We start from the raw sequence: 13,743 nt of genomic DNA on the forward strand, positions 1-13,743 counted from the left end.
ATTCTGTCACACTGTCATAATTTCAATCTTTTGGATAAGAAATGTATCTACAGACAGACATCCACACTCACACTCACACAGGGGTCCACAGATGCACACAGGCATAAATGTACTTGGCACACACATACATAAACACAGCTTGCTTTAAATCAATGGCGGCAGTGCAGGGAAGCTGTAGACATGTGCCTTTTATTTAGTTAAGTGGAGAAATGAATTTGTTTTTTTTCATTTTGGTCCTTGTTTAAAGCAGCATGCTGAGTTATAACAGGCAGGAAGGAATCTTTAGACAGCAACAGATCAGACTGAAGATTAAGGAGCAACCCGTGACTCTGCAGTGCAAATTTAATTGTGTTTCTCAGAGGCATAAAAGCAAAATGGTGAGGAGACACATGGAGTTAAGAAGGAAATTGTATTTTTCTGGTGTCTTGCCCACATAATCTGATGTATGAAATGGATGCTGAGGCGAAACACGATGTGGGGAGGCACTCTTGAAAAGTTCAAAGGATGCTTTGTGTACTGTTACAAATTTGGATTCTCTGAAAGTAAAAACAGATTCAGCACCAGAGATGCAGCCACTGTGTTTCTGGAGAACAAACAGTGTTTGTTACAACTAAAAAAAAAACAAAAGCCACACAATAACACAAACTGACTGATTGAGACAGCGATAGATCAGAGACGTAAAATTACTCATTCTGTTAATGGAGTCTGGTGACTTTGAACAGAGCGATATAGTGCCGGTTTCTCATTCAACAAAAAGTTCTTATTCTTTAAAGATCTAGTTTAGAGTGCAGTGATCTTTTCCATAATGCTGTAAGTAGGGCTGCCGCCACCAAAAGATTTTCCTTGTTGACCAGTAGTCATTATTGCAAGTCATTAGTTGACCAGTTGTCTCAATGACATCAATTCAATTACTTGACTGTACTCCACTGCCACCGTCCTTGCTAAGCGTACATGGGGTTGATCGTCATGGCAACACCATTCCCACAGCTGGGAAATAACACACACACACACACACAGTTCTCTGCTTCTCTCTTGAGAAGCTGCAGCTTTTCTTCACCGAGAAACTCAAATCTAAACTGTACGTTTACTGCCAGACTGACAACTGCACTGCTCACCTTCCTCTCCACAGAGCATGCATTCACCATCACCCTCTGCCACCATAGTCAGGATTTCTTTATACCCTGGTACACTGTAATACCTTTATACCACCTGAGACTAAATTAAATAAATAAATATATATATACATATATATGGCATGAAGCCAGCCACCTGTATTGATGACAAAAGCTGTAATGATGCTTAATGTGTCTAAACAACCACCAAAGAGACTGAACATTTTAGTAATTTATTTCAGCACTGTAACTTCACACAAGTCTCATTGTTCAAGGGGCGTCCCTGCAGCTCAGTTGGTAGAGCGTGTGCTGAGACTGTCAGTCATCTGCAGAGGCTGTTGGTTTGACTCCCACCAGCGGCCCATTTGCTGCGTGTCATTCCCTCTCTCTCTCTCTCTACCCCCATTCCTGTCATATCTTCAGCTGTCCCTAAAGGCAAAAATACCCCAAAATTATCTTAAAATAAAAAAAGGCTCAGTGTTCAAGACAGTAATAAATAACTGCCAAGACAAAAAACTAATACAGATTAATCAACACGGTGTATGATATATACTCATAAATGAACTTGCTACAATCTCACTCCTCACCAGGCTCACGATTCCTGTTCCTGCCTGAACCCACCATACTTTCATCATCAGTGGAGTCACATGGTGCTTTTCATTACATTGAATTATGCCTCCTCGTCTCCCCTCTCCTCCTTCAACCTGGATGTTGTTTCCCCTCCGCCACGATGAAGGATCTTCCAATTGCTTAAATGCACCTGGAGGAGACGAGGAGTGAGGAGAGAGGACGCTCCTGGAGGAGCTCAGAGAGACGTGAGGAGTGATGCTGATCGGACACTTTCGGCGATTGTCATCCTGCATCATCAGGGCATGCAGGGAAATCAAATTCTGAATAACAGCAACATTGATGACTCTGAATATTTTTGTCCTTTGGTGTCACAAAGAGCTCATGAAGAAATCAGTGATTGAAAGCGTTATTAGTATTATTAGACTGCAAATTGCCGCATGTTCTGAAAAATGACACAAAGTAGAAACACGATTAAAATGCATCTGGTACAGTGATGATTCAGAGATTATTAGTGTGGAATCACTGTCACACACTTTTTAATGGACTAATCAGGGAAAATACTTGCAGTGGCGTGTTTACTTTGTAGTGTCAAGTACAGGATGTACAGATAGTAAAACACAGCTACATGATGAGATGCGGTATAATGCACCATCATGTGTCGGCATCTAACACTTTATAATGAGATAATTTCATAGTGAAGAGTTGTGGCATCACAGAAAGCAGCATTTTGTCACACACTCTTACACAGCTGTGTGTATTATTGTGCATTTAGCAATGATGTAAGTAAATAATGATGGCTAAGTAAACAAATAACACTGATCTATATAAATTTGGGGATTTAAAAGGATTATTAAATGATGACTAAATCAACATCAGAAAGAATACTACTAATAATAGGCTATATTAAACAGTTTACAGATCTAAATGAATACCGTCAGATGTTGGAATTGTTATTAAATAAGTGTTTCTGCAGACATTCATGCCAGTCAGCACGTCAACATTAACTGACGTAGCTTCAGACTGACGCTAAAAGGAGCCAAGCATCTTTCATTTCACGACTTTGTCTCCTCTGTCCTCTCTTCCTTGCATCTCTCTCTCATGTCCTCGCTGAGTGGAGCTAAGACACGAGGAGAGGAAGTGAGTGGAGGAAATGTATTTATTGAATGAAAAGCACCAACAGTCCTGGTCGGAGCCACTGTCAATCACCTCAGTGCTGTATTCCAAGTCTTCAGATTGGCCTCCACCAGGCTGTATCACTGACTGCTAACTGAGCTTACTATCCAATGAACAGCAAGGAGAAGCTCCCAAATGGAGTTGGAGGTGGGTTTTTTTTTCTGCGACTAACCAATAAATTAAAACTTGGTAAAGAAAGACTCTTCTCACTGACTAATGGTTTAGTTGACCATCAGAGGGCAGTTCCTGTTGTCAGACACTTACAATAACAGCCTGAGCCTGTTAGTGGGCTTATTTTGATGGTTTGCAGTTGCCCAGAGGGATTATGTTGCAGCTCAGTTTCGCCTGTGACAGCTGCAGTGCTCTCTCTCAATACTGGACCAATTTCAAAAAATGATGTCCTCACTAGTCACTCAGGCACAAAAACATAGGAAAGGGTTGGTTATAAAATACCAAAGTTGCCCTTTAATGATTTGACACAATCTATCAACAATCACAAGCCAATTCATCATGTTTGCACCAACACTGCACCTAATTAAGGCTATCATAAAAATGTGTACTCAAAACAAATCACACCACAACGTCCATGACAAGAAAAAAAGTGCTTTTTTTCCCCACAGGAAGTTGGAGTTCTACCCTTCACCCAACTTTATCGAAGCTGAAACAACATGCCAACCCCCCCGCTGTTTCAAGAGCCTCCCTGTGAAAGCCAAGAGGCTGACTCTTAGAGAAATGCCTCATTCAGACTCAAACTGGCATCAGCTGTTGACAGACAGCCCAGAATAAAAACATCCCTGTGATGGGTATCCTTTCTGGCCTACACTGATCTGTGAAGATAAAGTCATTAAAATGTACAGAGAAACTCTCTAAGCAAAACAAAGAACAAACCAATATCTTTTTAAGGATTTACTTTGTTGTTCTAGACAGTCACAGCAAAACTAGTATTAAGATACTTCCTGTTTCTATCAGAGAGTAAATGATCTCTACAACTTGCTCATCAATATTTGACAGAGAACATTTAACAGAGTAAATCCAAAGAGAAGCCAATTATGCATGGGTGTTAATTTTCACTATATGTAGGTCAGCAAACATTTTAATATTGCATGGTGGCTTTGCTATGGCACGCAATAGTGAGATTTAAAGTTTTGGTACAATCCGAAAAAGAGTTAAATCTTCAGGCAGGATACTTAAAGCTCTGAGATGTTATAGCAGCAGTAGAGTATCTAGTTTGATTTGTTTTCATTTCACTTGATGGTTATAAATGCATGAAAAACAGCAAAATATAAATGCGCTCGTGAAACTGCTCCAAAGTAAAGTCATCAGTTGGCCTGTTTTTGACTTGAAGGAGCAACAGCTCCTATAATATTTTAGTAAAGACGTAAACTTCAAACTGCAGACAATAAACCAGGTATACCGCTGTGTACAGTAGGTGTTCACATCTATTCTGGGAAATCATCGCAGCTGCAACACAGAATGCTAACCCTCAGTCACAGCTATAATCATCCCAGCACGCAGAAGCTGACGCCTTGTCTTTCACTGAGAAAAAGGCACGCTCTTGTCATTATAATGTCTTAATAATTATCATCGAAGGCTGCAACCGGGGGGTTAGGACGAGAAAGAGAGAGACAGAGAGAGGCGGGTATGGGCAGACTGCGAGAGCAGGCAGCACCCTGTAGATGCATGATGAATGAGGGTGTCAGCTGTATTCACCCAACTAGCAGCGCTGTCTCAGAGAGGGTCGGGCCCCATGCGCTGAGACCTGTCTCATTAACCACAGTGATCATGCATTAACAAGAGAGCGACAGAGAGAGAGAGAGAGGGGGACAATAAATCATTTTCTATAAGATGGAAGAACCACCAGTTTTTCAAAGTATAATATTCCTCTCTGTGCATCAAATGTAGTTTCACTGCCGGTCAACATGAATCTGACAGGAGCACATGTACTGGCACACTGTTTGATGTATATCAACCTTAGAACATAATATTTGGATTTTTAAGTACATTTTTAAAAATAAATTTAAAATTCCAATATTGACATATGGGCCAATATTCTTTATTCATATGTATAAAATCCAAAGTGATATCAGGGCACTGATACAGTAAACTTTCACCTGTGTTTTTAATAATTATCGATAACAAGAAATTAAACACAAAATAAAATAACTTGAATTAAGAGAAAGGATCAGATATACATAAGATGCTGCCTATAAAATTCACAAACCACTTTAAACCGCTGTATCTGTGCCAGGCCAATATAGAGCCAATAACAGTCAGCTGATATATCTTTCTGGTTCTAGTTAATATTGGTGTAAGAAAATATCAATTCACTATTATTATGATATTATATTTTGTGATATCGTACTGATGAATGTGTCGTGATGTTGTGATACTAGGAAAAAAAACATGGATGTAGTTCATGTTGTGTTTTGTTTAAACCCCCAACTGCTAGAAAGCAGTGTTATCTATTTTCACTGTTCTGTTTGCATATAAAAGTAAACTTTTGAACTCAGATTTTATACCTATGGTGTAATGTCGTTTATTAAAGTTTTCCTAAACTTAGATTTAAAAATAGCAGTATATCACCTCATTTACAGTATCACAGTATATTGCAACACATTGCAACTCTTGTATGGTGATACATATCACATCACCAGATTCTTGCCATCACACAGCCCTGCTAGTTAGAATGCACATTTGGAGAAAAGGGACAGGGAGGTGCTGACACTTGCCGACGCTGGGCCCCACTCTCTTGGTTCCTATTGTTTTGGTGTTGTGCATTATTGATGTGGAGCTGACATTTTACACTCCACAGCCACAGTGCCTCCACTGTCACCTGCAGCACTGTCTCCACAATACTCACGGTGACACACTGTCAGAGCCACAAAATGATGTGACTTCCCCATGGGCACTGTGTGGAGATCCTATTGTGTTTGTTAGTGAGTTTATGGTGATGTGCTTTCACTCTATTCTGTCTTCTTCAGCACTACTATAGCACTGATATTGTATTTTCTTTATAGCATATTAGGGCTGGGCGATACATCAATATTATACTGATACTGAGATATGACAATATCATTTTGAATCTTGTTTATTGTTGTTATGGTATATGTGTTGTCTTTTCCTGCACTTAAAGGCTGCATTACAGGAAAGTGATGTCATTTCCTGAACTTACAAGACTGTTTTGGCTGTTTGACAAAAAACTTGTTTTATTTTTATTGCATGTATAATACTTTTGTCAAAGCACTAATGGTCATCCCTAAAATATTGTCACAGTATTAGGGTATTTGGTAAAAAATATTGTGAAATTCATTTTATCCATATCACCGGTACGTAATTCAATAAGATCATCATGTCGTTGCAGTATTTGATCATTTATGGTATGTTGTTTTAGAGAAAATTTGTTTATGTAGATATATATGTTAAATATATGTATATATTAAAAATATTGAGATATTATTCATAAGCCACACCACCCAGAATGTAAAAAACAACATGAATTAATAACCTAACTGTCACTCATGGATGAGGAACATACTTAACCTACAGAATCTACAGTGTGTCTTACTGTTGCTCTGGCTATCATCAGGGGCGTGGCTGGGAGTCAGCTCAGGTCAGTCTTATGATCCTATAGTAGTACTACACTATTATGGTTGTAGGAGGCGTGAAAATAGTTTCAGCAAACCTCAAAATCACCCAGTGACGCTCAGCGAGCCATGACAAGATCTCACTCAGCAAAAACGCCTCATGGCAGCATCATCCAGAGAGGAGAGAGAAGCTGTTCGTCTCACACTTAAAGTGTAGTTTCAGCACTCCTTCACAGCTCTGATGGTGCATGTGTAGGCCCTTTTGAAATAAACATAACTGCATAAATATTAAGTCCATGATGTAATGCTGACGCACCAGATCTGCGAGGGCACCTTTGCTCCCTCGCTTTTCCAAATCACCAGATCAGTCACACACTCTTTGTTTTCATCCGGCATGAAGGAAAGCTTCTCACACACTGGTAAACAGCTGAGACGGTTGATTATCCGCTGGCAGCGCAGTTATCCAGTGCCTGACATTGATCAGCCTGCGCAGCGCACAAACTAACAGTGTTTTTATTTAGCCCGTGTGCACATTACTCTGTATTCCTTCTATAAACCAGAGGAAAGAAGCTCAGCCTACCTCCGTCCGCCGTGACAGCTCCGTGTGTCGACTTCTAGCAGCGGCAGTACAGATCACAGTTGGTGAGCGCAGAAGTTTTGACGAGTCAGTGACGGACGGATCACAACCACACACACACGAGCTGTCAGCGCCTGACAGATCTGTGTATCACACACACACACCGCTGTGAAGTGGATATATGACAACGCCCCTAAACAAAACTGATCTGCTTGATTCGCCGCCGATCGTTAACGCGTGGTAAAGATGTTGCTGCTGTCCAACTCGGCTGTGCGCAACGGCGCGCTCCAACTGACTAACGCGGTCCCCAATCTGAACGCTCCCCAAGGACATGTGACCAACCCACGGGGGACGGGAATAGCTCTTATTCCCCCCCACGGCAGCAGCAGCTGGGATCGGTTACACCGCTGCTCCAGTGCCCGCGTAACAAACCCGAGCTGTGCGCACCCATACTCCTCCTCCACCCTCCTCCCGCCCTCCCATCATCCCCTGTGGCCTCATGGTGTCGCTGTCATTAAGATCCACAAGATTTGTGTGAAAATACCTTTCTCGACTCATAAAATCGTTAGTATAATAAAACTATTAAATTATTATAAAAGTAATTTTAAATAGAAAACACTTTGGCTGACTCCTTCTATGTACATATAGCATTTTATATATATAAAAATATATAAATAAATAAATATCAAACCAAAATGCGATGTCATGTGTTTCCAGTGCAGTTTTGCAGTTTTGTAACATTTCAATCATAATGTGAACATTTATGTGACATTTATTTTCTAATGCTTAATTCAAACAACATGATGTCAGCCCCGTTATAGGCCAATATGGCCGACGTAAAGGACAATTGATCGGGAATGATTATTGTCATCAGGTGCGACAACTGATTATTTTACCCTGTGTAGTGTGACAACCATGGCTGCATCTAAGACACCTAATGTTGCAACAAAAAGACTAGCATGTTAAAAATATTTTGCCATCCATAATGAATTCCCCAACATGTTCCAAACATGGACCGACAGGAGCACAGAAGCTCCTCTGTGCAGAGCTGTAAACATGGCAAAGCTAATGAGGAACGATGTCAGCGGTGCTGCGAGGAGGAACTGTGAAACAGCAGAAAGGTCTCTGTCACCTTCTCTTTGTTTTTTAGCCTTTTCCAAACACGAGGCAACCAGTATCATACGCACCTCCACTGTTTGTTTACAAAGTAGTTCCTAGAAGTCAGTCCCTGCCACCTGCTTCCCAGTGATATCACACACATCATGAGCTAGTGATGACAGGTCAGAGAGTAACATGGAGTCTGCCATGTCTCTCTGCCAAGACACAGCGAAATCTTCTGTATAACTGTCTAAAAAATCTCAAAAATATTGTGCAGTCTGCACCTGGTGTTATGTTGCCAGGCCTCTGTCAATCAAATCAAATTTGATCATTCTTAACCAATTTACAGGTCCTGATAAACCAGATTAACTGAGATTTTCAGTATTTAACTCTTGATAAATAGTGCTTAAAGATGTTTCCAGAAATATTTGATGTTATAATACATGAGACTTGAAACCAAGTTTTCAGGGGCTTTAAAAAACAATCATCTGATATAAAGGCTGGACTAACTCCTGTCTAACACCCAGTTTACTCTAGTGGTGTGTCGGGTTGCTCCACTCTTTATTTAAACAGTGTTTAAAAACACTTTGAATAGAGTATAAAATTAACTTGTCTGTGGCTTGTCCAATGATATTATTTCAAGTTGGCTTAAAAGGCATCATTTTGCTTTTCAGTCACATATTCACTGGGGCTGAGCAACTATTTTAATATTATCCAAATCTCAAAATGGCCAGGTGCAATATTCAAATCACAGGAGCAGCATTTTTTCATAAAGGTAAAATGTGTGACAACGTATCATTATAAATGAAGCATTGTGCCTCAGCCTACAAATCATATTCCACAGGCATGAAGAAACATGTTTGTTTCACACCAAAGCAAAAATCACATCAACATGTTTATTTTTATTTTTCTGTGAAAATTAAATGCAAAACAATATAATTCCCACTAAAATCGTGACTTTAATTGCAATCACAACATCTGTCAAAATAATCACAATATGTCTTTTTTTTAATCATTCAGCCCTAATACTCCCACACACTCCTGTTGGAAGCAGACATTGATGTTTTTTGTGGCCATAGTTGTTTTTTTGGGGTCACATGAACCTCTAAGATGGAATTAGCCTGCATGGCACCTCATCTTTGGCCACAGGATGATACCTCTGCTGGTCCATGTCTGCATAAGGAGATGCTCCTCCCTTCTTTGCACTTGTGGTTTTCTCTGTGATGGCAGATCATGAGTCAGCAGAAACCCCTGTAGGTTAAACTGGACTTACTACACATATTTGTGGCTGACTAACACAATTTAGACCAGCAGACAGATGGAGAAACCTGCTTGTCAAGCAGCATTAAAGGATTTTCAGCAGTACAACTGTAAACTCTTTTAAGTTTAACCATAAACAAGATCTCTTGGGTAACCAACCCAGAATAAATCTAGAACAAACACTGGACACTGTTGTTGAGGTTGACTCTAATTGTCCACGTCCACATACAGTATTGAATCGCCGAAAGTGAAACGTCAATATGTTGCAGCATCCAGTGAGAGAGTATGGCTTCCTCTTCCATTTGACATTGGAGGTGACCATAATCCGTTGGCTAAATATCTCATATATCAGCATGCAAAATTGCAGCATTTTGAGGGACGGCACATTCTTTAAAGATAAACAGTATGTAAACAACCCTAAGAAGGGATGCAGAGTTTAGGCTCCTCAGAAAGCATGGCATGTTTCCAGAGGAGCTGATGTGAACAAAATCCCTGTGGTCCTTTGCATCAAATGCTGATTGGTTTAGAGAGAACATTTGACATGTGTAAAATTGATTGAAAATGTGAAAAGTATTTGGCAGTTAGACTGGCCACTGGATTAGAAGAACTGGAGGAGAATGGGGTGGAGGAGGGTTGCAACAATTCTGTGCAGAAATGACGTCTGAAAGCAGCAGAAAGGAGAACAAATTTGAAGTCTTGACACATTGACATGATTGGCTGATGGAGACTGTGGCTAAATCTGGTTGGTTAACTTAAAGAGTGAACTCCCATAGATAGCTGATTGAGGATAAGTGGGGAAAGAGAGAGGAGGAGAGAAAGACAGTTAGGGTGAATGAGGCATAAAGATAGTCTTCTTGATTGAACTTATGCTGAGCGTCATTAGTGATACAGTTTGGCTAACAGCTAAACAAATAGAAAAAAATCCACTAACATTGAGAATCATTTTTTGTTCTTTTTTAAAAAAGTATTTGTCTCATATTTTGGGTTCCCACTACCTGTGTGCCAGTTTGCAGATGCTGTTCCAGGCTTTAGTCATGACTATAGTTGGGTATGGGTCAGTTTTTCAGTGCCAATATTTTGACTTCAATACCAGTTCCTGAACACTACTTTTTCTATACTCATTTTATAAAATCAATTTTAACAAAAGGAAAATTACGTTGCACATTACACTGCAATTACTGTCTTCAGAGGAGGAAGCTGCACAAAAACCTGAGAGCAGGAAAAAACATTTTACTCTGCAAAGACCACACGCTCAACCTAATAACTGAACTAAAATAAAGAAGCTGATGGAATATCTGAACGGTATTGGACTATATAAAAATATATAGAACTGTTGAAAAGAACATTAAGAATAAACACCGGTCTGCCTAATCCAAAGAAGAAGAAGAAGAAGAAGAAGAAGAAGAAGAAGAAGAAGAAGAAGAAGAAGAAGAAGAAGAAGAAGGGATTGGCTGTGTAGGTAATGTTTGAGTTCCTGGAAAATAGTGGCAGAGTGCTAAAGAGCAGCTAGCCCAAGTCTGACCATTAACTTAAAGCATTTTTTTCCCCTCAAGGTTCTCTATCCCAGGATGTGCCAGGACTTCCATCTGAGTGGACATATACATGAACAGACTCACAGTCGAGCTAACAGGCTGCACTGTGTAGTTAATAAGCAGCACAAAGTTCCATTAATTTGGTGCAGATACTACAAGAAGCTGGCAGTAAAAATCCAACAATGATCCCCATCTAACGTCTTGTTTTTCCTGCATGCCTCTACAGCCTGTAACGTACAAATCACCAGCATTATGAACATGGTATGAGCATGCTGTGTGCTTGATGGCTCACTGACAGTGATGAGATGCACTCCTTAGGTATCGAAATTTTCTCCAGAATGACAAGGTGATTTTCAATACTTGATAGGACTGGAGTAATTTGATCGGCGCTATAAAAGCACTGAACTTCAGTACCCAGCCCTAGCTAACTGGAGGATATTCAGAAATGCTAGAAAAGTCTTGACCAAGACTAACAAACAAAAAGAACAGAAAAAGTACAGATATACTTAACAGGAATTGAAAATGCAATTAGCAGAGCAGCTCTCAACACAACAAACGTTGCTGTCAAATTGTTGAAAGTTCACCCCTCTTATTAATTTTGCATTTTGCCTGTGCTTGACAGTGTGTGACACGCACCAGGTTTCACTCTGACATCAAACAAGATGCAGGTTAATGCAAATGAAGCAGAGCATCAACCTGAGACCCTTTAGGCCAAACCTGTCTCCTCAGGTACCCGTGGTCACATTTTGAAGGTGGGCAAATGGAAACAGCGGACTAATGTGGGATCATTAGCCTGCTGTGCACATGCAGGCAAGGAGACGTCTGTCACAGCATCGCTGCCGACGGCTGCTCTGTACTCACAATGGGAACAACTTGCCTCTGTGATGGAAACCTAGGATCTCTGGTATAATAAGATGATAACTGTCAGGTCCAACATGTGTTGACGATGGGAGGCCTGGAATAGATGCTTGAAAACTGGAGTCCAGTCAAGCATTTCCTTCTATGACAACATAGTGTTTGCAGGTGGATAAAGTGATTACTGTTCCAGGCAGCACTGATCAGACAAATCAGTGCTTAAGTGCCACATGAAAGGGGCTGGAAAATGTGTGCATCCTTAATTTTTCTGTCATTTAATTCAGTTTGTGTGGAAGCACTTTGGAAACGAGGTTACGGGCCTGAAGATGAAGATGAGAGGAGCTGTCTTTTCGGGCCTGTAGGTGAGCTAACGTGGGTGTGCTGCTGAGAAACAAGGATTTGTCTACTGAATTGCTGCCTTCAAACAGCTCTCACATGCAAATGTGACAGATGTTAAATAGTAGCGGAGCTGTACAGTCGTCCAAGTTACCATCTTAATTAGCTCCTCTGTGACAAGGTGCTCATTCAGCGGAGACGAGAAGGACAACTTAATGCTGGAGGCAAAGCTGATTGGTGGTCTTTGTCTGTCTCTCTCTGTCACATCCACCCGCTCCCATCCTACACATGCTGCCAGTCGCCTTTTCCCTAACACATCTTTATTGATTAGATTTTGTTATACACTGAATGTGCCATGTTCAGTGCACATTGCAGTGTTTCCCAACATGCCTTTTCAATTTGGCCTACTGAAGGATCAATCTCCATTTGGCCAGTAAAAGCATCCTACACTCATAGAAATAAAGGTGTTAGCCAGAACCATGAAGGATTATTTCACTTCTCTCCATAGAAAAACCTTTTTTGGTTCCTGGTAAAGGTAAAAGTTGGAAGTCCTTCAGAGAGTTCTAACTAGAACCTAACATAAAGGGTTATAGCTAGAAGGTTTAAAGAAAGGTTTAAAGAACCTCACATGAGATTCTAAAGGAAAACTCATCCATGGTGTAATGATTCCACCCAAGACCAGAATCTTTCCACCTTCTAAGGGTGCTAACAAGAAAACATCCAGGAGGTTCAATAAAGCCTATGATTAAAGAGTTTTTTCAAGGATTGTTGCAGTCCTTGAAAAACTTTTTCTTACAAACAGGGTTTTTTGGATGAGTGGGAATTTATTTTTGCTATGCTACAGTTATTATGTTGGGGTGGTTGTTTTGTTTTGCTGTTATACATATTTCATTCCACCCAGGGACTGCAGCGGAAAGGTTTTAACTATATTTGGTACAATACATGTATTCTGCATCGTCCCTGGGAAATACACCATGGATAAAACAAAATAAAACTGAAAGGGTTTGTATGGAACCTATATTCCAAGAGTTTTATGTAAAACCCACCTAGGGGGTTCTACCAAGAACCTTTAAGGTACAAACAACCCTTCATTAAAGAATTCTTAAAGGATTTCTGCAATATTTGAAGAAACTCTTTCTTCCTAAAATGGTTCTTTGAATGAGAAGGGTTCTCAATGGAACCTGTGATCTTACAAAGAACCCTTTCTTCAAAAATGGGGGTCTTCAGAAGCAAATGGTTCTGGATAGAACCTCTGACCTTTAGGAAGAACCCTTTTTGAACCCTTATTTCTAAAGGTGTGGAAGATAGATGGTGTATAAAGGAAATCCCCAGTGGAGTGGTCCACACTGGGAAACAGCAGTGAAAAGAGGCTAAAGGGAAACCCAGTAATCTTCCTCACAGCTTGCCCGGAGAGCATATATGAATATTTGCATATGATCTGTGAAATGGGACCACTCTGTATTACGTGTGGCAAAGCAGATGATGAGGGCATGGGGGTGGGGGGGTGGGGGCTGCGACTCCTTCCCACCTTGCATTTATGTCTCTGCAGGAAGTTGATAAACTAGATCCCCCGGGTTGAGCGTGCCCGCAGGACTGAATATCAAAGCTGGCAGGTGGATCTTTGCGCCGGCGTGTGAAGACTGCCA

General features: G+C 40.6%; 1 protein-coding gene across 3 annotated transcripts in view; it reads right to left on the reverse strand.

Moving 5' to 3' along the window:
- Nucleotides 1-13,743, reverse strand: part of mid2 (midline 2) — a 230,590-nt gene that overhangs the window by 196,493 nt on the left and 20,354 nt on the right. For 2 of the 3 annotated variants that reach the window (XM_084719045.1, XM_084719043.1), the window contains exon 1: nt 7,020-7,412. The exons of the other annotated variant lie outside the window; for it this stretch is intronic. The gene's annotated coding sequence lies outside the window, so the exon portion shown is untranslated. Of the gene's footprint in view, nt 1-7,019; nt 7,413-13,743 lie in introns of those variants that run through there. 3 annotated transcript variants of the gene reach the window in all.

The sequence above is a fragment of the Lutjanus erythropterus genome, chromosome 5 (genome assembly GCF_056507025.1).
Source record: "Lutjanus erythropterus isolate fLutEry1 chromosome 5, fLutEry1.hap2, whole genome shotgun sequence".
In the NCBI taxonomy this organism is placed as follows: Eukaryota; Metazoa; Chordata; class Actinopteri; order Lutjaniformes; family Lutjanidae; genus Lutjanus; species Lutjanus erythropterus.